This window comes from Myxine glutinosa, chromosome 1 (assembly GCF_964187855.1).
Source record: "Myxine glutinosa chromosome 1, kmMyxGlut1.1, whole genome shotgun sequence".
NCBI lineage: Eukaryota > Metazoa > Chordata > Myxini > Myxiniformes > Myxinidae > Myxine > Myxine glutinosa.
Window position 1 is genome coordinate 60,189,023 of NC_136261.1, and position 26,145 is coordinate 60,215,167.

Genomic DNA, 26,145 nt, shown 5'->3' on the forward strand with positions numbered 1-26,145 from the left:
CCGGCCGGGTCCATTGGACCCTACCTATGAACGGTTGTGTTAAGGTAAGGGTGTTATTAGCCAATTGATTTCGAAATTAATTAATTGTACGATTATTATTTATTTATTTTAATTATTAATGACATCTGTTTTCTTTCTCATCTGGGCAATATCTGAGGGACCTTTTGAGCTAGGAAGCTGATATTCGGACATGACAGTGACCAAGTGATGTGGCTTCAAATGACATTTTTGATTTATTGATTAATCAATAATCAAAATAATTGGCTGATCAATCAATTGTGTATTTTATCAATTAATTAAATAATTTTCAAAAAGTTACAGCTTCGGATGAAACACTGGTGGTTGAGGTATCCTATTAGCCAATTGATTAAGAAATTAATTTTGTGGAAAGATTAAGATTTACGATTATTATTTGTTTATTTTAATTACGCAATTAATCAATCAATTATTGTGTACCTGTCCCTCCCAATAGCGTCTCTATGTGCTGCGTGCTCGAGGATATGTTATTTATTTATGTGGCATGGGGGGCTGTGCACTTTAAATGTATCTTTACTTGTTTTTTTACTTGTTTGCTCTTTTCACCTTTTCTCACTTGTTCACCTTATCAACCAATATGGCACCCGTGCACTGCATCATGGGTACTGAAATCCCTCTATTGGTGAGTTTTCGCTGGAAACCTGAGCAAATTACAAACCCTTGTTGTGAAGGTAAAGGCAAACCACCCAGTGTAATCGATGTCATGAGACTGCTTTGGCAGCATCTTCAGTCAGTGCACCAGAGAGAGCCAGACGGTGATATAAAGCAAGGAACAATAGGAGACAATAAACTTATCATCATCAAAAATTTGATTTGAACCTGGGGGAATAACTGCACCGTGTGGATATGCTCAGGTGGGAACAACAAAATAGGCCAACTCATGATTCTCAAAGAAAATATTCGTCCTAACCAGCAATTCCTCAGCTCTTAAAACAATCCCTGAAATTGTGGGGGCTCAATTGCTGCCCCAACCCCTACCTCCCCACGCATAGGATTTATGATCTATAATCCCATGAGGATCAACCCTTGAGAAGTTGTATCAGCACAAGGTGTTTCTTGATTTTAAGGAGCACATTTAATATTTTGGTTGAAGGTAACAAAATAATCAAGTGTGCTGGTGTAATCAGGGTAGGGTTAGTCGTTAGATGGCTTGGAGGTTTGGGTTGGGTTTATGGGGGGTTGGAGGTGTGGGAGGTGAATGGAGTAGGATGAGGGAGTTAACACACACCAGCCCACCAATCTTAGAACCCTTCACACATTAAAAAAACATGAGTGAGTGTTATGCTCAATTCTAAAGACAATCCATCAGTCTTAAGTACCAGAGAAGTTACATATATGTTTGATCACCAGGGAAAAGTTTTGCTTCGGTCTTCGGTATGGCTGTCAAGGGTATAAGGGCTCGGTTATTCAAACTATTTGAAGGAAATATTTCACGTCGAAACCGAAAACAACACTTGGATATGATTTAGCAAAACAAAATGGCTGAATTATGGGAACTTACAATGGATGGTGGCCCATCGTTCCCTTATCACCTTCACTTGACTCCAGTGGAAATGGTGAAAACTTTTTGTCAACTTTCACCCCCTTTGCCTCCCCTCCCCCCCCCGCCCCCACGCACCGCCATCATCTCCCCAAAATATACCTTTAACCCCAATAAATCAACAGTGGATCAGAATAAACGAGACGCCTGTCTGGGTGGTTCAGTGCAAGGTTAGATTTTAATCGATGGTTCCCTGGGAAGGAGACAGTGGCTCCATCACGTGAGATATCCCAGCACCTTGGACCCATCTCTCTCCCTCAGGTGGCTCTGATATCTGAACGAGGATCGCTTTGCCTGGCGGGTATTAATGAGCGGAGCAACTCCACACGCACAGTGGTGAGCTGCCTTTGGGCTATTATTGTGGTTGATTCATCGATTTTGGTTTGGCTTTGGTTACGTTTTCATCGAAATAATGAATAAAAATAATTTTTTTTATAACAATGAAAAGAAAATCACATAAAACAGAATGAAATCGGATAATAAAATGAATAAATTAAATAAATAAAACAAAAAGAAAACACATTGGCCTGTTATGTCTTGCTCCGCTTTTCCATGAGACAAGACTATATACAAAAAAAGAAACAAGAAAGAAACCCTTCATCTGCAGTTGGAGGAGGTTCCGCCATATTTGCGTACGTAATAATAAATGTCCCCTTGGTGGTCTCACGCAGGTGACTTGATGTTTTTGTTACATTGCCTATTCTCACCGTGGGTATATAATTTCATAAACCGCAAAAACCATATAATATACTGTATATGTTAGCATCGGCACTCCTGCCCGGATATTTAAAGTTGTGATATTTCCACAAAGTGATACTTTCTTTTGGAACACACTGTACACTTGAAAAATTGGGATATACTGTAACCATATATGGCCTTGCTGGACCACACTTATGTTTTTGTGGACGTAAAACGCCACATGATCAATTTTTTTTATATTTCCTCATACACACACACACACACACACACACACACACACACACACACACACACACACACACACACACACACACACACACACACACACACACACACACAATAAATCAATATATCAACATATATATACAAAATTATGATATATACAACATATATATAAAATGTAAATGTTTCATGATATTTGTTATATTATATCACCTTCATCGATCAATATTGTTGAAATGAAGATCTAATAGCTGTATGTTGAAATATGTTGAAAAGTCAAAACTTTACGTGGGGTGTACTTACTTTTTCACGTGACTAATATATATATACTAGCTCGGAGAGCTCGGCGGGTGAAGTACCAACCGAGAATGAAGGTGTGGAGGTTGAAAGAGGTGACAGTAAGGGAGGCATTAAAAGAGAGGCTGAGTAGGGTCGAGGATGATGTGGTTGAGCTTGAAAGTGGTTGGATGTCAATGAAAGATAGTCTGTTGGGAGCCGTTGGTGAGGTATGTGGATGGACAAAAGGACCACCGAGGCACTCGGAAACATGGTGGTGGGATGATGAAGTTGGAAAGAGGATTGACGAGAAGAGGAAGACGTTCAAGGAGTGGCAGAAGGCGAAGGGTACGGGAGCAGAAACAGCAGAGCATGAAAGTTATAAGGGAGCCAGGAAGGCTGCAAAGAAAGAGGTAGCAAAGGCGCAGGAGGCATGTAGGAAAATGTTCGGAGAACGCTTGGATTCGGAAGAGGGTCAGAAAGCAGTATTCAGGATTGCAAAGCAGATAGCGAAAGAGAAGTGTGATGTGATGGGGGTGAGTTGCTTGAAGGATGAAGTGGGACAAATCGTTGTCGACCCAGATGGAATTAAAGGAAGATGGAAAAGATATATGGAAATGCTGTTGAATGCAGAGAATGAATGGGATGGCAACATAGAGAGTAACCCAGTTTTAGGACCGGCAGAAGAAGATAACTGAGAAGGAAGTTGAGGAAGCGATAAAAGCAATGAAGGGTAGAAAAGCGGGAGGGACGACGGGAGTTGTGGGAGATATGTTGAATGCAGCAGGAAGTTGGGGTGTGAAGAGAATGACAGAGATCTGTAATCTGGTGGTGAAAGAAGGCCGCATTCCAGTGGATTGGGAACTGAGTACCCTCGTCCCTCTATACAAGGGGAAAGGTGACCCTCTGGAGTGTGGCTCGTACCGAGCGATAAAGTTATTGGAGCATGGAATGAAGGTATTGGAAAGGGTGTTGGAGAGGAGGATAAGGAGGAAAGTGAAGATCGACGAAATGCAGTTTGGATTCATGCCAGGAAGAGGAATGACAGACACGCTTTTCATTGTGAGGCAGTTGCAGGAGAAGTACATGGAGAAGAGGAAGAAGTTGTTTCTTGGGTTTGTTGATCTAGAGATAGCATTCGATAGGGTTCCACGCAAAGTATTGACATGGGCATTGAGGAAGTTAAGAGTGGAGGAATGGTTGATCAGAGTCGTGATGGCAATGTACAAAAGAGCGTGCACAGCTGTAAGGACGAAGGCCGGGAACAGTGGTGAGTTTGAGGTGAAGGTGGGAGTGCATCAGGGGTCGGTGCTAAGTCCACTACTATTTGTAGCTGTGATGGAGGTGCTGGCTCAGAACGTAAAGGAGGGTTTACCGTGGGAGTTGTTGAATGCAGTTGATCTGGTGTTGATTGCGGAAAGTATGGATGGACTGAAGGAAAAGATGAACAAGTGGAAGGAATGTATGGAGACAAAAGGTCTGAAGGTGAATATCGGAAAGACGAAGGTGATGGCAAGTGGTAAAAGATGTGGTGAGGTGGAAAGAACTGGGAAGTGGCCCTGTGCTGTGTGTAGGAAGGGTGTCGGAGTGAACTCCATTCAATGTACAATGTGCGCTGAGTGGGTTCATCAAAAATGTAGTGGTCTGAGAGGGTCATTACCCAGTATGGCAGCTACATTCAAATGTAAGGTTTGCACAGAGGGAGCTGCAGATGGAGGAAATGTTGAGTTGGATCTTGGAGACGGCGTGAAGCTGGAAGGTGTGAAAACATTTTGCTACCTCGGAGACATGCTGAATGGAGAAGGTGGATCTGACTCGGCAACGGTTGCTAGAGTGAGATGTGCATGGAAGAAGTTCCGGGAACTGAGTGGCGTGCTGATGATGAGGGGAATGTCGTTGAAGCTGAAGGGAAGGGTGTATGCTGCATGTGTGAGAAGTGTTATGATTTATGGGAGGGAGACATGGGTAATGAACGTAGAGCAGCAACGAAGGCTGGAAAGGGTGGAAATGCGAATGGTTCGACGGATGTGCGGAGTATCGTTGAGAGAGAGGAAGACAAATGATGAATTGCGAAAGATGATGGGAATAGAGCCTGTGATTGATGCTGTGAAGAGGAACAGGTTGAGATGGTTTGGTCATGTGTTGAGGAAGGATGAAAGTGACTGGTTGAGAAGAGTGATGGAAATGAATGTAGAAGGAAGTAGAGGACGGGGAAGACCGAGAAAGACTTGGCTAAAGATGGTGGAAGAAGAAATGCGGGCAAGGGGGTTAACAAGGAGAGATGCAGAAAATAGGGCAAAATGGAGAAGATTGTCGTGGGGGCCGCAAGGCTAACCCCCGCTCTAGCAGGGAAAATGGCCTTTAAAATGCATGTTGTTGTTGTTGTTTGTTGTATACTAGCTTGGCTTGGCTCGCTACGCTTGCCTCACCAAGCGTCGTTACTGGGGAACGGGCTTATTTACCTGAGGATAATGACTGTACCTGAGTTGCTGTGTTGTCATGATTTACACCAATCATAATACAAACAATTATTTTGCACAAATGTATTTGTTGTGTTTGTGATATTACATTTTTATAAGCAATTTAGGTTGAAGATTTAGGTTAAATGTTTTTTTTTTTCAAGAAAGAGCCCCTCAGCACACACATAGGGGAGGGGTAGGTGCAGACCGGAAATTTGGGACGATTACACCTCACCACCACGTAATTCAGAACACCTCACCACCAAGTAATTAAAAACACCTCACCACCAAGTAATTAAAAACACCTCACCACCAAGTAATTAAAAACACCTCACCACCAAGTAATTTAAAACACCTCACCACCAAGTAATTTAAAACACCTCACCACCAAGTAATTTAAAACACCTCACCACCAAGTAATTTAAAACACCTCACAGCCCTAAAACACGGAATAAAAACACCTCACCACCACGAAATTAAAAACACCTCACCACCACGGAATTGAAAATACCTCACAGCCATAAAACACCTCATAGCCATAAAACACGTTATAAAAACACCTCACAGCCATAAAACAGTTAATAAAAACACCTCACAGCCACGAAATTAAAAACACCTCACCACCACGTCATTTAAAAACACCTCACCACCACGTAATTAAAAACACCTCACCACCACGTCATTTAAAAACACCTCACCACCAAGTAATTCAAAACACCTCACCACCACGTCATTTAAAAACACCTCACCACCACGTAATTCAAAACACCTCATCACCAACTAATTCAAAACACCTCATCACCAACTAATTCAAAACACCTCACCACCACATAATTAAAAACACATCACCACCATGTAATTATAAATACCTCACCACCACATAATTAAAAACACCTCACCACCACGTCATTTAAAAACACCTCACCACCACGTAATTCAAAACACCTCATCACCAACTAATTCAAAACACCTCATCACCAACTAATTCAAAACACCTCACCACCACATAATTCAAAACACCTCACCACCATGTGATTTTAAAACACCTCACCACCATGTGATTTTAAAACACCTCACCACCACGTCATTTAAAAACACCTCACCACCACGTCATTTAAAAACACCTCACCACCACATAATTCAAAATACCTCACCACCACGTGATTCAAAACCACCACAACGTTGTTAAAAACACTTCACAACCACGGAAACAAAAGTTTGAGGGCGTCGTTAAGTGACAACACAGACACTGCCCATATGTGTAGATATCTATCTATAATTCCAGTAATCTCTGTGTGTTTGTTTGTACGTTTGTATGTTTGTACGTTTGTACGTTTGTTTGTTTGTCTGTGACCGCTGTTTCTCGACAACCACGGGTCCGATATACTTGCAACTTGCCAGGTATATTGCTGGGGACCCGAGGATGTGCCTTTTCAAGGTTTGAAATTAATCGGACAAGTACTTACCGAGCTATGGCGATTTAGCCGTTCGCCGTTCGCTTTGGCGTTGCGAATGGACCAAACCATTGCATGTAAATAGAGGGGGGGGGGTTCTGTGGTCGTTGCGAATGGACCAAACCATTCATGTAAATAGAGGGGGGGGGGGGTTCTGTGGTCGTTACTGCCACGTGGTTTCAAAGTTTTTTTTTGTTGTTGTTGTTTGCACGCATGTTTTTTTGCACACACGTACGGGCACGCCCTAGGATGTTTACACACACACACCCCTACACAAATTTTTTTTTTTTTTTTTTTTGGCAAGGAACGGGCACCCACGTACGGGCACGTCCTAGCTTATATATAGTACGGGCATGCCCTAGTATAGATAAATGACTGTACCCGAGTTGCCGTTTTGTCATAGTTTAAGCCAATCATAATTCAAACAATTATTTTGCACAAATATATTTGTAATATACGTGATATTACCTTTTATGAACAATTGAAGTTGAAAAAAAAAATTCCCCAAAAAAAAAAAATTGGAAAAATTTTCAAAATGAATACCCTTAGGACATACCAACGGGAGAGATATGTGCATACCAGAAGTTTGGTAGGATTTCACAAAAGTTTGAGAAAGTAGTTCAGTGACAAGACAACACAACACAGGACAACACAGGACAGACGCAGCACAGATATATATACAGATATGATTGGTTTGTTTCCATATACACGACCAGTAAATTAGTTTAGGTCCACCCAACATAATGTGGTAAATGTGCAAAAATAACATAATATGTGACCAAAACTCTTACCAAAGATATATCTGCTTATCTACTGATGTGTTCATATTTATTTTATATTTTATTATTACCTACTGATATTTTATCTACTGATATTGATCTTTTACTATCATGTTCATATTTTATTATTATCTACTGATCTACCGATGATGATATATCTACTTATCTACTTATGTTATTGTGCTTCAATGCATCTTTCTTGTGTGAAACGTAGGTTTAAAGCATTTTTTGGATATAGGTGCAAAAGTGCATTACAAAATCTAAACTGAAACAAATGTGAAGTTTATGTTATTCACGTTTCATCTCAGGAGCAAGAACTGTTTACAAATACTCTGCTCTGTGTGGAATGAATGTTTGTGCTTTGTTTGTTCATCACGTGCAATATCTATTATTGCCAGGCATTGCAAAAAATGTTTACAGAAAGGCCAGCCATACAATTTAATGAGTGTTTTTGTGTTTCAGATTGCATGAACATGGGTGCCAAAGCTCAGCTAATGCCAGAAAAAGACAGGTAATTGTAACTTTGAGAAAAGAAGGCCTGAAACCTTGAAACCATTGCAATGCTGGAGCTGTTTAGCTGGGCTCTAAATTCCAGTGCTGTAAGATGTCTCTTGCGCTGACTGGTAACTCAGATTACTTGTCCTGCGATTCTGTTGTGATTCTTGGTCGACCAGAACGTTTTCTATCTGCATTTTTACCAGTTCCGTTCTGTCCTTTAATGGCACAAGCAACTGAATTTACTGATATTTGTAATTTTTTTGCAATTTGTTCTCAAGGTTTGGCCTTCTTTTCACAAAGTTACAATTACCTGTCTTTTTCTGGCGTTAGCTGAGCTTTGGCACCCATGTTCATGCGATCTGAAACACAAAAACACTCATTATATTGTTTGGCTGGTCTTTCTGTAAACATTTTTTTGCAACACCTGGCAATAATAGACATCGCACGTGATGAAGAAACTAAGCACAGTTTCCAGTCCCAAAACATTCATTCCACACAGAGCAGAGTATTGAGATAAAACGTTAATAACATTAACTTCACGTTTCAGTTTAGATTTAGTATTGCACTTTTCAACCTATTTTCCAAAAATTGTTTTAAACCTATGTTTCGCACAAGAAAGATGCATTGAAGTACAATATATTATCAGTAGATAAGCAGATATATCTTTGGTAAAAGGTTTGTTCACATCTTATGTTCATTTTGCACATTAAACAGTAAAATATCAAAAAATGTTGGGTGTCCCTAAACTTTTGACTGGTAGTGTATATTTTATATTGTTGTTGCGGTTTTTAGAACCTTCACATGTAAATTTAGTAGTATATTCCCTTAGAAATAACCCCTGTGTACATTCCCCTTAATTGGCTGTTAATTGAAATAATTGCACCTTAGTTAGTCCACATTGAAACACGTAGCAAATCATAGGCCCTTTTCATAGTTATATCATTATTATGTGTTTCAGTTATGGACCTGTTCCCAATAGTTGAATCTGCGTTGCATCAAACAAATAAGGTAGTTCCCCTTTTCAATTTCCCCAAAGCGCCTCTGCCAGCTGCAGCCGCCTTAGCGCTCGCTCCAAACCTCCATTGCCCATGAGGCCAGGATCGGAGAAGAAGGGCGTGGCCCCACCTCGTCATACAAGGTGGAGCCAGGGAGCCCTCATCATCAAAGGTGGAGTCAGCCAGCCCTTGCCTAGGAGAACTCGGCTAAGTGATCTAAAAGTGATCCAAGGCTCAGTGGGCATGGCTTGAGAGGGCGGGGTAAGAAAGATCTGGGAGGTACAAGAAAGTTCCACGGGGGTGGATATAAAACCCTTGGCGCGGGGCCCCCACACCAGAGAGGTATGAAAGGGAGAGGAGAGAGCTTCAGAGACGCATGAGAGAGCTTCTTCAAGGACGCGAGAGGGAGCTTCAGAGACGCGTGCGCAGATGCGCCTGAGAGTGCTCGCGATACCAACCAGCACTGACGGCAACTGCCGGAACCAACCTCCAAAGAACAAGTGCGTGCACGCGGACCTCGATGTCGTGCCGTGATCCTCGGACCTCCTGTCGCCCGTTCTTTGGACCGACTGCTCTTCTCTTCCCTCCATTCAATTCCTGCCTGCAATTCCCCATTCGTGTACATGAGTTTGTGCTGTCTGTGTTGTCTGGGGTTCTATAAGTAAGCCTGTTTAAGAATTACCTTGTGTATCTTTTTCTTCCTTTTTCTGTAAATTACCTTCGTTTCTTCTTCTTCTTTGGTTTTTTTGTATAGTAATAACAAATACCTGTTCCTCCGTATTATTTTGGCTTTCATTCTCGTCCGATCGTCCTTGTCATTTCCCTGATTGAATACCTGTGGCATGAAATTGGCCGAACCGCTTGGCAATCGGGTTTAGTCTATTGCTAACGGCTCGGATTCCGGACTGCTAAACCGCTCGGCAAAATACCATCTTGTCCGGGATTCGAGCGGGGCCATCCACCTGCTTTGTGGAGGGATTGGCGGAGGTGCCCGGGAATCCCTTGACCAAACACCTTGGCCAATCCTATCCCACAGAGGAGCGGGGTGGGTCCAGGAACGGAGACGGCCAGCTTAACAAGACGAGGGGATTAAACCCCCCTCGGTAAGGGGAGTGCCGTCGCCCGATTCCGTAACAATATATATATACATATATACAGACTTGGCATTTAATAGGGAATATATTTTTTGTGGGGGTGAACTTACTTTTCAAGATGACTTAGAACCAAAAGTTCATTGGAATTATGTTGAAATTATTCTAGATTTTGTTAATGTGACCTTTAAAAGAAACAAAAACCACATTTGACATTTCGAAGCAAATAAATTGATCCTTGAAAGTGATGCAAATTTGATATCAAACTCAATTCACGGACAGTACTGTGTTAAACCTCTGTACGTTTTCCAGAAGTATCTCTTTATTTTATACATGAGCCAAAAATGTTTTCAACAAAAATAAATGTTAAATCATGACTGGGATTACGGACAGTAAAATTACAGTTCAGTACTTCGTGTAACCCCCACGAGCATTCAAGAGAGCACGTACACATTGAGGCATGCTGTTCACGAGATTTGCCAAGGTTTGGACAGGAATCGCTTGCCATGCAGTGACAATAGCCTGCTGCAATTCATGCACAGAGGCAGGCTGCTGGTCCAAGTGGTCGATTTGACACGTTAATTCTGCCCACAAGTTCTCTATCGGATTCATATCCGGGTACATGGCAGGCCACTCCATATGCTCTACACCACGGTCAGCAAGAAAGTGTTGGATCATGCGAGCACGATGAGGCCGTGCATTGTCATCTTGGAAGACAAAGTTTCCTCGAAAGGCTGCACGAGCAAATGGAAGAAATGTTTCTTCCAGAATGGCCCTGTACTTGAACTGGTTCAGGTTTCCAATCAGAACAACCAGGTCAGTTTTGCCCCCTGCATGAAAATCAGCCGAAACGGTCACCCCACCACCTCCAGCTTGGACTCTTGGCACTATACAATCTTTGTTGTAGGCTTCATGCACTTGTCTGTGCACTCGGACGTGGCTATCTTGACGATAGACCAGAAATCTAGACTCGTCACTGAAGATCACGTGATTCCAGTGTCCTGGCTCCCATTGACGGTGCTCTCTGGCCCACTGCAATCGGCGCTGGCGGTGTTGTCTTGTCAGGCGTGGCTTTCTCAGGGGGCGCCTGGCACGATAGCCTGCTTGAACCAGTCGTTGGTCGACTAGCCTTCTGGATGCAGGCACATTTGTCAGTTGCGGCCACTCAGCCCTGAGCCGATTAGCTGACTTGGTATGGCCATTGCGGACTAACCGGTGCAGCTGGCGATCAACCCTCCTTGTGGTTCTGCGGGGACGTCCTGCCCTCGGTATTGGAGTAGGGACACCCCTCTGAGCATTTCGTTTCAGGATCTTTGACACCTGACCTTGAGTGATGCCATACTGCCGAGCAATAGCACACTGTTTCATGCCGGAATTTCGTAAAGCCACCACTCCATGACAAACAGCATTGTCGAGTTGACGGACCATCGCCAGAGGAAGCGGCAATACCTTTTTGAGACATGCAGCAGTTGTTTTCCACTAATACAGAACGGAACAACCCTTGTATACCCGACTGTGAAGCCAATCATCAAATGCACTTGTCCGTACATTTTGCCACGCCACCTGTGATATAATCCTGTTGTTGACTTCTTGCTGCGACAGACAATCAGTGACATGGTTCTTTTAACAAATAAATCACCAAAGTGTAAAAGAAACTCACCAGATTGATATACTGAGTTAAGAAAGTAAACCCGTCAAGACAAAAAAAAAATTCCATATTAAATGCCAAGTCTGTATGTATATATATATATATATATATATATATATATATATATATATATATATATATATATATATATATATATATATATATATATATATGTATATATATATATATATGTATATATATATATATATGTATATATATATATATATGTATATATATATATATATATATATGTATATATATATATATATGTATATATATATATATATGTATATATATATATATATATATATATATATATATATAGATATATATATAGATATATATATATATATATATAGATATATATATAGATAGATATATATATAGATATATATATAGATATATATATATATATAGATATATATATATATATATATAGATATATATATATATATATATATATATATATATATATATATATATATATATATATATATATATATATATATATATATATATATATATATATATATATATATATATATATATATATATATATATATATATATATATATATATTATATATATATATATATATATATATATATAAACGCAATTTCAAAACAAGTGTGCCTCACTGACCAGGTCTTCAGTTGTAGTCCTCAGCAACATTACCGTTTGGCCCTTCAACCTCGATAAGGTCAGCTAAGGTCCCAGGGCAGCAGGGGCACATTTGCCTCCACATGCATCAACTGCACACTGATGCATATATGTACCCTCACACCCCCAGTCAGCGAGAACACAAACTACAACAATAAAACAGCAGCTTCCACTCCTAGAATCCACAGCACCGAAAATATATGCAGATGCACCCACCCAGCTTTGAAACCAACTTTATAACCTCCACCACTCAACAGAAAATCACTCGCAAACACATACACACACACACACACACACACATATATATATATATATATATACACACACACACACACACACACACACACATATATATATATACACACACACACACACACACACACACACACACACACACGACATTTATTTTTTAATGTTTCTGTGTTGAGTCCATCATGTCGTTCAACAACTCATCGTCCATTCAAATGAATCGCGATCTCCGATGGCCTGAACTCGCGTGCGAACCGCTCCCATGTCAAATGACATAGCATGGGGCTTTGTTGGCAGAGCCTTGGGCCATGGGAGTCCGATGGAATGTGGTTCATTCAGCACGAGCGAATCCATCATCATTCTGTACCAATAAAATAATACAGCCAGAACGGGACTCCGTAGAGAGCACACCTCCACTAATTGGCCGGATCTAGAGTCGAACCTGAAACAAAATCAGTCGACTTGGTGTTGTACATAACCAAACTCATCCACCAAGTTTTATCAAAACCTGTCCATAACTTTTTGAGATATCCTTCTCACAGATAAACAGAGATGAAAATTTATAACATCTGTCCACCTTCAGTAGCGTAGGTAAAAATTCATCAAAGGCAACCTCGTCCAACTCGTCACTTTTTGAAAAAAGGTCTTTCAATCGGACCTCATGAAGACCCTGCAGTGGTGATGACCTAAAGTTTTTCGGTCTTCTTAGCCAAAGCTATCATTTTCAGGAGCAAGGGTAATATTCCCAAGGACAGGGATGTGGATTGTTTATTCTAGGTTGACTCACCTGGGAAAGTATTTATGAATGAGCTTTTTTTATCCCATTGTTTATATGACTTTTCCCAGCCAACTCTCCTGCTATGTCTAGCAAGTCGGGACTTCCCGGAACCCCGCTGAGTTCAGTCTTAATTTGGAGAGCGGGCGAGGAATTTACAATCAAGGTAAAATTTCGCCTTTCAATCACCCACACATCCGGTAACAAGAAAGGCACTCGCATCGTCCATTAAAATGCTTTGCTTTGGAATCTTTGGATACAATTGTCTGGAATCATGGAATTGCGATTTCATCATTACTGGAATGCACAATACAATGCATTCACTCAACACATACATCTTTTCTCATGAATTCAACCTGCTTCGGGATCTGGATTTATCAGTTGTGTGTTCCACGAGGAACATAAATTAAATCCACACCGTGCGATTTGGGGAAATATTTTTCAACTCCAACAGCATCGCCTGAGCTATTTATCAGGGAAGAGCGAATAATGGCGAAATCTTTGTAACCACGGAGTACTCCATTATATGTAGCCCTTCTTTTCTCTTCTCACCCCACCCACACTCCCAAAACTCCCCTTTCTTCTCCTATCATCTCTCCTCTTCCTCTTTTTAAATTTTTTTTATTACCTCCATTCAGCCGCCTTCCCCTTCAACCATATATAAAATTATATATATATATATATATATATATATATATATACATACACACACTACATGACCAATAGTATGTGGACACCTGAACATCACACATCTCATTCCAAATTCATGGGCATTGATATGGAGTTGGTCTCTCCTTTGTTGCGATAACAGCCTCCACTCTTCTGGGAAGGCTTTCCACTAGATGTTGGAACATTGCTGCGGGATTTGCTTCCATTCAGCCACAAGAGCATTAGTGAGATCGGGCACTGATATTGGGAGATTAGGCCTGGCTCGCAGTCGGCGTTCCAATTCATCCCAAAGGTGTTCGATGGGGTTCAGGTCAGGGCTCTGTGCAGGCCAGTCAAGTTATTCCACACCGATCTCGACAAACCATTTCTGTAATGGACTTCGCTTTTTGCACAGGGGCATTGTCATGCTGAAACAGGAAAGGGCCTTCTCCAAACTGTTGCCACAAAGTTGGAAGCACACGATCGTCTAGAATGTCATTGTATGCTGTCGCATTAAGATTTCCCTTCACTGGAACCAAGTGGCCCGAACCATTAAAAACAGCCCCAGACCATGATTTCTCCTCCACCAAACTTTACAGTTGGCACTATGCATTCAGGGATTTGCGTTCTACTGGTATCCACCAAACCCAGATTTGTCCGTCGGACTGCCAGATGGTGAAGCGTGATTCATCACTCCAGAGAATGCGTTTCCACTGCTCCAGAGTCCAATGGCGGCGAGCTATATACCACTCCAGCCGACGCTTGGCATTGCGCATGGTAATCTTAGGCTTATGTGCGGCTGCCTGGCCATGGAAACCCTTTTAATGAAGCTCCCGATGAACAGTTGTTGTGTTGATGTTTATTCCAGAGGCAGTTTGGAACTTGGTAGTGAGTGTTTGCAACCGAGGACACAGGATTTTTACGCACTACGTGCTTCAGCACTCGGCGGTCCCATTCTGTGAGTTTGTGTGGCTTACCACTTCGTGGCTGAGCTGTTGTTGCTCCAAGACGTTTCCACTTCACAATAACAACACATACAGTTGACCAGGACAGCTCTAGCAGGGCAGAAATTTGACGAACTGACTTGTTGGAAAGGTGGCATCCGATGACGGTGCCACATTAAAAGTCACTGAGCTCTTCAGTACGGCCCATTCTATTGCCAATGTTTGTCTATGGAGATTGCGTGTCTGTGTTCTTGACGATGTATACATATATACATATATATATATATATATATATATATATATACATATATATATACATATATATATATATATATATATATATATATATATATATATATATATACATATATACATATATATATATATATACATATATATATATACATATATATATACATATATATATACATATATATATATATATACAGATATATATATATATATATATATATACATATATATATATATACATATATATATATATACATATATATATATATATACATATATATATATATATATACATATATATATATATATATATATGCATATATATGCATATATATGCATATATATATATATATATATATATATATATATATATATATATATATATATATATATATATATATATACATGTACAGTCATGTGAAAAAGTAAGTACACCCCATGTAAAGTTTTGACTTTTTCAACATATTTCAACATACAGCTATTTGATCTTCATTTCAACAATATTGACAGATAAAGGTGATATAATATAACAAATATCATGAAACATTTACATTTTGTAGTCCATTGTATAATTTAAATAAACATAAATGCAAATTTCACATGTGGAAAAACTAAGTACACCCCTACATTTATCACTACTTCAAACACCTAAAATTAGAATCAGGTGCACCAGCTGAGGTGCAAATGATTAGAACATCGTCAGAGAGGATCTTGGAGGAACCTGTCTTATTTAAACCTCAGACATTTAGTTTGGTTTGCTCTTTGTTGTTGAAGTGTGCAGCGTCACCATGCCTAGATCAAAAGAGCTCTCCAAGGCCTTCAGAAAGAAGGTTATAGATGCCTACGAGTCTAGGAAGGGATTTAAAAAGATCTCCAAACAATTTGAAATCAATCATTCGACTGTCCGGAAGATCATCTACAAGTGGCGAAGATTCCAAACAACTGCCAACTTGTTCAGGGCAGGCCGCCCCAGCAAGTTAAGCCAGAGAGCAGACCGCAAGATGTTGAAAGAAGTCTCGAAGAACCCCAGAATGTCATCACGGGACCTACAGGTAGCTCTTGCCACTGTTGATGTCAAAGTACACGAGTCTTCCATGAGAAAGAGGCTTCACAAATTTGATCTACATGGGAGGTGTGCCAGGAGGAAACCTTTGCGATCCATAAAGAACATCAGGGCAAGAGTAAAGCTTGCCAATGAACAGCGAGGCAAAGACCAGCACATCTGGAACAATGTGCTCTGGACAGATGAGTCAAAGGTAGAGCTATTTGGCCACAGTACCAGAAGACATGTTTGGCGAAAACCAAAGACAGCATTTGACCACAAGAACCTGATACCAACTGTAAAGCATGGTGGTGGAAATATTATGGTTTGGGGCAGCTTTGCTGCATTAGGGCCTGGGCAGCTCACCATCATAGAATCCACGATAAATTCTTCATTGTGCCAGAGGGTGCTTGAAGATAATGTGAGGCCATCTGTCGGAAAGTTGAAGCTCAACCGAGGGTGGACCTTGCAACATGACAATAACCCTAAACATACCAGTAAATCCATCAAGGAATGGCTGAAAAGAAATAAATGGAGGGTTCTGGAATGGCCAAGTCAAAGCCCGGATTTAAATCCCATCGAGATGTTGTGGGGGGATTTGAAACGAGCTGTGCATGCAAGAAACCTTCAGAAAGATTAAGCCCGAGAGTAGACCGCAACATGCTGAAAGAAGTCTCTAAGAACCCCAGAATGTCATCACGGGACCTACAAGTAGCTCTTGCCACTGTTGGTGTCAAAGTGCACGAGTCTTCCATTAGAAAGAGGCTGCACAAATTTGATCTACATAGGAGGTGTGCCAGGAGGAAACCTTTGCTGTCCATAAAGAATATCAGGGCAAGAGTAAAGCATGGTTATAGATGCCTACGAGTGATGCCGCCCTCCCCCCCCCCCCCCCCCCCAGAATTTCCAGGATTTAAATGTTTCCCAGTGTATACCCTGGAATAGAATAGGTACACCTTATCCCTGCGTGTCGAAAGAGGCGACTAGAAGGGTTGGCGTCAGGAAGGGCATCCGGCCATAAAAACATTGCCTCAAAAAGAGAACCATGACAATTACAACTACATATGGGCAGGTACAGCCCGAAGTGGAGATCGGTTTCTGAGGTTTGGGACATGGAATGTAGGGACAATGACAGGGAGATCAGGAGAAGTGGTGGAAGTATTGGTCAGAAGAAGAGTGGACATATGTTGTGTGCAAGAGACGAGATGGAAGGGAAGTGGTGTGAGAATGGTGAAGGGTAGGCAGGGGCAGAAATACAAGATGATGTGGCAAGGGTGCCCGGAGGGCGTGAATGGTGTTGGTGTCCTGTTTTCTGAGGAGTTTGTAGACAGTGTGGTGAGTGTGACTAGAGTGAGTGATAGGTTGATGATGGTGAAAATGATAATTGGAAAGCTCTTGGTGAACGTCATCTCGGGATATGCTCCGCAGGTTGGTCGAAGCGATGAAGAGAAGGACAAGTTCTGGTGTGTGATAGAGAAGCTGATGGAAACGTGAAAGATGAGGAAGTTATTGTGGTAGGAGGAGACCTAAATGGACATGTGGGAAGGAGTATGGATGGTTTTGAGGGAGTTCATGGGGGTTACGGATATGGTGTGAGAAATGGAGAAGGTGAAAGGATTTTGGAGTTTGCTGATGGAGCTGCTTGTTGATTTGTAATACTCAGTTCCAGAAAGAGGATAATAAGCTTGTTACATACACGTCAGGTGGGTCGACGACAACCGTTGACTACCTGATGGTGCGTAGGCGAGATAGGGGGCAGCTCCGGGACACAAAGGTGATCCCGGGGGAGGAGGCTGTTTCACAGCACCACTTGGTTGTCTGCGACATAAGGGTGAAAGGTGCGAGGAGAGCTCGGCGGGTGAAGTACCAACCGAGAATGAAGGTGTGGAGGTTGAAAGAGGTGACAGTAAGGGAGGCATTAAAAGAGAGGCTGAGTAGGTTCGAGGATGATGTGGTTGAGCTTGAAAGTGGTTGGATGTCAATGAAAGCTAGTCTGTTGGGAGCCGTTGGTGAGGTATGTGGATGGACAAAAGGACCACCGGGGCACTCGGAAACATGGTGGTGGGATGATGAAGTTGGAAAGAGGATTGACGAGAAGAGGAAGAAGTTCAAGGAGTGGCAGAATGGCGAAGGGTACCGGAGCAGAAACAGCAGAGCATGAAAGTTATAAGGCAGCCAGGAAGGCTGCAAAGAAAGAGGTAGCAAAGGCGCAGGAGGCATGCAGGAAAATGTTCGGAGAACGCTTGGATTCGGAAGAGGGTCAGAAAGCTGTATTCAGGATTGCAAAGCAGATAGTGAAAGAGAGGTGTGATGTGATGGGGGTGAGTTGCTTGAAGGATGAAGTGGAACAAATCGTTGTCGACCCAGATGTAATTCAAGGAAGATGGAAAAGATATATGGAAATGCTGTTAAATGCAGAGAATGAATGGGATGGCAACATAGAGAGTAACCCAGTTTTAGGACCGGCAGAGAACATAACTGAGAAGGAAGTTGAGGAAGCAATAAAAGCAATGAAGAGTGGAAAAGCGGGAGGGCCAACGGGAGTTGTGGGAGATATGTTGAAGGCAGCAGGAAGTTGGGGTGTGAAGAGAATGACAGAGATCTGTAATCTGGTGGTGAAAGAAGGCCGCATTCCAGTGGATTGGGAACTGAGTACCCTCGTCCCTCTATACAAGGGGAAAGGTGACCCTCTGGAGTGTGGCTCGTACCGAGCGATAAAGTTATTGGAGCATGGAATGAAGGTATTGGAAAGGGTGTTGGAGAGGAGGATAAGGAAGAAAGTGAAGATCGACAAAATGCAGTTTGGATTTATGCCATGAAGAGGAACGACAGACGCGCTTTTCATTGTGAGGCAGTTGCAGGAGAAGTACATGGAGAAGAGGAAGAAGTTGTTTCTTGGGTTTGTTGATCTGGAGAAAGCATTCGATAGGGTTCCACACAAAGTATTGACATGGGCATTGAGGAAGTTAGGAATGGAGGAATGGTTGATCAGAGTGGTGATGGCAATGTACAAAAGAGCGTGCACAGCTGTAAGGATGAAGGACGGGAACAGTGGTGAGTTTGAGGTGAAGGTGGGATTGCATCAGGGGTCGGTACTAAGTCCACTACTATTTGTAGCTGTGATGGAGGTGCTGTCTCAGAACGTAAAAGAGGGCTTGCCGTGGGAGTTGTTGTATGCAGATGATCTGGTGTTGATTGCGGAAAGTATGGATGGACTGAAGGAAAAGATGAACAAGTGGAAGGAATGTCTGGAGACAAAAGGTCTGAAGGTGAATATCGGAAAGACGAAGGTGATGGCAAGTGGTAAAGCATGTGGTGAGGTGGAAAGAACTGGGAAGTGGCCCTGTGCTGTGTGTCGGAAGGGTGTCGGAGTGAGCTCCATTCAATGTACAATGTGCGCTGAGTGGGTTCATCAAAAATGTAGTGGTCTGAGAGGGTCATTAACCAGTGTGGCAGCTACATTCAAATGTAAGGTGTGCACAGAGGGAGCTGCAGATGGAGGAAATGTTGAGTTGGATCTTGGAGACGGCGTGAAGCTGGAAGGTGTGAAAACATTTTGCTACCTCGGAGACATGCTGAATGGAGAAGGTGGATCAGACTCGGCAACGGTGGCTGGAGTGAGATTTGCATGGAAGAAGTTTCGGGAACTGAGTGGCGTGCTGATGATGAGGGGAGTGTCGTTGAAGCTGAAGGGAAGGGTGTATGCTGCATGTGTGAGAAGTGTTATGATTTATGGGAGCGAGACATGGGTAATGAACGTTGAGCAGCAACGAACGTTGGAAAGGGTGGAAATGCGAATGATTCGACGGATGTGCGGAGTATCGTTGAGAGAGAGGAAGACAAATGATGAATTGTGAAAGATGATGGGAATAGAGCCTGTGATTGATGCTGTGAAGAGGAACAGGTTGAGATGGTTTGGTCATGTGTTGAGGAAGGATGAAAGTGACTGGTTGAGAAGAGTGATGGAAATGAATGTAGAAGGAAGTAGAGGATGGGGAAGACCAAGAAAGACTTGGCTAAAATGGTGGAAGAAGAAATGCGGGCAAGGGGGTTAACAAGGAGAGATGCAGAAAATAGGGCAAGATGGAGAAGATTGTCATGGGGACCACAAGGCTAACCCGCTCTAGTAGGGAAAATGGCCTTTAAAATGCATGTTGTTGTTGTTGTTGTTGCTGTGCATGCAAGAAACCCCTCAAACATCACACAGCTGAAAGAATTCTGCATGGAGGAGTGGGCAAACCTTTCTCCCAGTCGATGTCAGAGACTGGTAGACAGTTATAAGAAACGCCTACTTGAGGTTGTTTCTGCCAAAGGGGGCCATATCACCTATTGGAGCCAATGGTGTTCTTACTTTTTCCACATGTGAAATTTGCATTTATGTTTATTTAAATTATACAATGGACTATAAAATATAAATGTTTCATGATATTTGTTGTATTATATCACCTTTATCTATCAATATTTTGGAAATGAAGATCAAATAGCTGTATGTTGAAACATGTTGAAAAAGTCAAAACTTTACATGGGGTGTACTTACTTTTTCACGTGACTGTATATATCTCGGGTGTGTGTGTGTGTTTGTTCTGATTTTCCGGCCACACATTTTGACCCACGGGGCTCAAACTTGCCATGAGGACTGTGCACTTCCCCAGGGTGGATTTGTCCTGCAAACGTCCTCTCCCCCACACCCTTGACTGTGCACATCCCCAAGCCGATTCGTGAAAGACTTGGGCCAAGTTTGCGTGAAAGAACTGGGCCCCCAGCCGACTCCACAAGGTGGGATAATGTCATGGTCATTAACGAACAACAAAATACATATACATACACTAGACGTGTGTGTGTGTGGGATGTGTGTGTGTGTGTGTGTGTGTGTGTGTGTGTGTGTGTGTGTGTGTGTGTGTGTGTGTGTGTGTGTGTGTTTGCGTGTGTGTGTATATATATATTGTTACCGATCGCGGTTAGGATGTTATAGACCGAGCGGTGGTTTAAAACCGCGACCTAACAAAACTCACCCGATTCCACCCGAACGTTGGTTGTATTGCACCCTAGCTGCTCAATGAGGGAAAAGACAAAAGCGACGCAACGCAAGAGGAAAACGGAGACAAAAAAAAGGTTTGAAATACTACTACATTTATTCCTACTATTTACACACAAGCAAAAAGACAGATGTCACGTTTATTTACAAGCACAAGACGCAGGTGACACAGTGCAAATTTAGCTTACCTACAGACTTAACTTATATCCCAGGACAGAACAAACAGAACGCTGACTCACGCGGGGAATGCCAGGGATGGCAGAAGGTGGATGGCTGGAGGTGAACGCTTGGTGGAGCCAACACGGAGCTTGGTGGAGCTGAACGCTTGGTGGAGCCAACGCGGAGCTTGGTGGAGCTGAACGCTTGGTGGAGCCAACGCGGAGCTTGGTGGAGCTGAACGCTTGGTGGAGCCAACGCGGAGCTTGGTGGAGCTGAACGCTTGGTGGAGCCAACGCGGAGCTTGGGGATTGGTGTGACGGGTTCTCTCTCCTTCCTTAGTCCCACCCAGTCCAACAACTTCCTCTCTTGCTTCAGGACTCTTTCTCTCTCTTTCTTGGTCCCTCACTCTTTACCACCGACTCCTCACCGCAACCAACGCAACCACTTGACCACCACCTCTACTGACTGACTCTTCACCACTCTGCACTCGACGACCGACTCCCAACCAACTCAGACCAACTCAAAGTCCAACTCCAGGCCTTTCTGTCTTCTGCTCAGTGCTCTCCTCTGTAAAAACGCATCTCTTCTCTTGGACACGCCCTGCCTTGGGTTATATAGGCCCCCGCCCCTCAACCTTTGCGAACCTCCCCGACCGCTCTTCCTCCGCCCTCTGTAGCCAAACCCCTGGCTCATGGTTGGTCGAGCGGGGCTGGTTCACTCCTCCCCTCTCTGACGAGGTGGGGAAACGCCTTCCTTCCCCCAACCCTGCCTCGTGGTCAATGGCGGATGAAGGGAAAAAACCGACCAAAATGCGGAAGGCGCTTCAAATTGCAATTGACGGAAAGGGGGGAATGGCAGGGAATCTATCTCTTTCACTGGTGCAATGGAGTATTTCTATTAATGGAAGACACAGCCTTACGCTAAAACACAGAATAAGAGATAACTATCAACAGGTATATTCTATTACTTGGCTGACGTGTATGCTTGTGGACTATGGGACGCCCTTTTGGTCTTTACACAGCTCCGGAGGCAGGAGGCACAGAATAAACAATAATCACAACAATACAGCACACAATCAAAAAAAAATATACAGTCCTCATATCCACAACACTGCACTCTCCTCCTCTTAGGCACGTCCCGAGCCTACAACTTTTATTTAGTGTGACACGTAGGTGTAGTTCCCTCTATTTTTAACCTGACCCTGAGTGCGACAGTTTTAAAACATAAATAAATGTGTCCCGCTGCTCCATTGCACCCTGCCTAACAGACTTACGCCCACAGTTAACCGAATTGCGGAATGGTCTTCAAACTAAACACTGACGGTGGGGAGCATTATTTACACTGACGCTATTTTTATTTACAAAACTAACCCAGGACCTGTAATTGTTCTTTCTGGGGGGGGACAGTCTGCTCTGCATCGACGCACCATTAAAAGCACCCAAAAACGCACCCAAGCACCAATCGGTGCAGTCACCATAGTTCATCAGTGTTCCATAAAAATAAACCAACAACCCCTAACCCTGCAGGTGGTCTCTTGCTCTTCGGCTCCCTCTGCTGGTGATTATTATTTGTCTTCCAGATGTTGTCATTTCCATTTTGCTTTGCTTACTGGCGGCCTATTTTCAATAAAGCTTGCCCAAACGTGTCCATTTTTTTTTTATCTTTATTTATGGCCCACAGGGCCGACTACGTGTGGTTCACCTGTGGGGCATCGGTGCCCTGTGGCCAAGGTCCGCCAGCAAGATTTCGGGCCCTCATGGCCGGTTCCAGCAGAGGGGCCTTGCCCCAACCCATGGGGTCCATAAGTGGTGCTCGGCCACTGACATGTGGTCCATAATGTGGTGCATCGATGCAGACAGCTGGTTCTGGGAATTTCGGGCGCACAATGGCCGACCCACGCACGCTCCCCTCGGCGCCCAACGGCGCTCAGGTCCTCATGTGGGAGACAAAAAGGGGGGATAAGACAGATGAGCGAGGGGTAAGGTCTCAAGGGTACACATCAAAAAGGCAATGCAAGGCGAAATGCGTGCGGAGGGCGAAGTGAGAAAGCTCGTCCCTACCGTACGTCACCCCCCTGTTACCTAGCCCACCCTTGCCCTTACCCCATATGTACAAAACCTACACATTACCAATTCGTCACTACTGTCACGTCTTCCCCATATTTCCCCTATATCAAATTCGTCACCACAATCCCTCTACTTCAAAAATTTGCCATCATCAATTCATCATCAATCCTCATAGGGAGGCAGAGATGGAACATCAAAGCACAATGTCACACCCACGTCATGATGCGTCTCACATTCCAAACATTTGCACAATAAAAAATAATAAAACATGGCATGGTGTGGAGTTACCTTTCACCTCCGGTGAGTGGGTGCAGATGGTGCGAGGAGATCCTTCATCCTAACTATCCTCTAAATGACTTTAACACACTTTACACTACCCGGGGTCTTTCCCTGCCAATCCATTGGCCAACTTACACTATGGGTTCTAATAACCAATTCCCATTGGCCAAACTGTGGTGCTTCTCAATTTGGGGTCTCACTCCCCCGATTCATCTCCCGGTGCCCTCGCACAATTTCTGGGCCGCGACGTGTAGCTCTCTCAACAGGTCTACCCACCTGCACACCTCCACCACTGTAGTTGCCACCCGAGCTTACCTAGCTCCTCACCCTAACCTATCTAACTGGGGGCAGCCCCTCTCCTGGCTCTGTCACCCCATGGTGCCCTCTGGCACTGGGCTACCCGGGTCCGTCCTCCGGATCCTCGGGCCCCATCCACAACAACTACTACCGGCTCCCAGAGCCCACCTGCGGCCTCACCTGGCCGACATCCTTACAGTGGTGGAGTGCCCAAACCAACTACACACACTAACAGGCTACACGCCCAGCCATTTCCACAACACTAATGCACCCATCCAAATACCATTCTTTCACCTCGCACCACAGATGCCAATATCCAACCACAATTTACCTGTACCCTCTACCTAACTCTTACACTACCCGCCCCGGGTATCCGTGATGGGGGTCCACTCTTCCCCCATTCACACCTTCGCACCATCCACTCCACTCCACAATTTCCACCATACCCACTCCACGACCATCCATTCCAATACGCCAGATTCCACACTACCATTTATTCCACACACCTGTCCTCCATTCACCTGTCGTTGCACACCTGTGCAATCCTACCTGGTGCCACCTGCACCCTCCTCCTCTTTCTGGACCAGTTGGTCAACACAACACACATCACCACTACTCCCTCATACACTGCTCCACACACCTGTTCAGTTGCACACCTGTGCAATCACACCTGTCCAATCATACCTGTTCAATCCTCACACACGGCATCATCTCAGCTAACTACTCCCCTCTGAAACTTGCGCTTCCCAGTCGTCCCTTTAAACTATTGCGCTCCCACGTCATTATAATCCACACTAATCTACCTGCGTCCCCACTACAGGTATCAGTCACTAACTAACCTTAACGTCACCTAATGTCATCTTCTAGGGCCCTATCAATATAACCTAACCCACCCGGGCTAGTTTTCACTGCCATATACCCCATAAACTATAGCGCATTTGCCCCCACCTGTGAGGGATGGTGGATTTGCCATCCCACCACATCGGGGGTCTCTCACTATCAATTTGGCACACCAAATTCCAACCAATTCAAAAATTTTCCATTTACTGCCAATTCTACCCACTATTATAAATTTCGTATCAAATCACTACCATCATCGTCCATCTACTTATTACATCCTCTCGGTGCGCCATGACATCATTAAACTCGGTTTCGCAAAGCCGAGCAATGAATTCGGGTGGTTTGGTCGCCTGCAGGTTGAATCCGTCCGGCTTTCGGTTCAAGGGAGGTGGTTTGGTTGGACCGAGATTCCACGCACCATCTCGGCGCGGCACCTTGCGGTCCCGGGCCCGATGGCTCAATCTCCCCCGGTCGGAACCCCGTCCCCACAAGGGGGCACCGTTCCGCCTCCTCCCACTCGCCCTCGAACCGGACCGGTCGCCTCGCCCGACAAAGCCCGGACTCGACCGTGCGGGGCGGGGCCAAGCCCGAATCGGCAACGACGCTTCGAAGAGAAACGACGCAGCTTCGATCGGCGCCGGGCCTCGCACCCAACCAAGCACCGCTCGCACCGAGTGCTCGCATCGGCTATCCGTCGCTCTAACCACTAAACCGGTTACCATCGATGCTTCACTTGCATGCTTACAAGCATACGCTACCCCTTTCACCCTCACAAAACCTGGCGTTCCAACGCCGTCCGTACATTCCACCAACGCTCTCTCTGTTACACACCACACCTCTTGCGCACACTTCGGTCCACACCTCTCCTCCGTTACGTCCTCCGTAACACTCACCATGGGCGTGCACTCCGCATTGCTCTCACTCCCTGTGTCACACCCCGTACACACCGACGTGCATTCTCGCTCGCACTCGGTTTCACTTTCACTCCCACACTTTATAACACACCCACTCGCCGACGCACACTTTTTCCTCCCACGCGTGCCATTTCCACTCACTCGGGACCCTTCACCAACGCCCGGGTGCTTCCTCGATCCCAAGCGCGCGAAAATTCTTTTGTCGCTAAACATCCTCTTACAAAATCTCCCAGCACAATACACAGCACGTCTCACCTTCGGGGTTCTTCTTCCTCCCTGCACCAAAAC

General features: G+C 43.9%; 1 protein-coding gene and 1 long non-coding RNA gene across 2 annotated transcripts in view; one reads left to right on the plus strand and one right to left on the minus strand.

Moving 5' to 3' along the window:
• Positions 1-12,438, minus strand: part of LOC144890712 (uncharacterized) — a 37,470-nt gene extending 25,032 nt beyond the window's left edge. The window contains exon 1 of the mRNA XM_078772282.1: positions 12,340-12,438. The gene's annotated coding sequence lies outside the window, so the exon portion shown is untranslated. The remainder of the gene's footprint in view (positions 1-12,339) is intronic.
• The window catches only part of LOC137418315 (uncharacterized), a 148,598-nt gene continuing 124,155 nt past the window's right edge, over positions 1,703-26,145 (plus strand). Inside the window, exon 1 of the long non-coding RNA XR_013622479.1 lies at positions 1,703-1,912. This is a non-coding gene — a long non-coding RNA (uncharacterized LOC137418315). The remainder of the gene's footprint in view (positions 1,913-26,145) is intronic.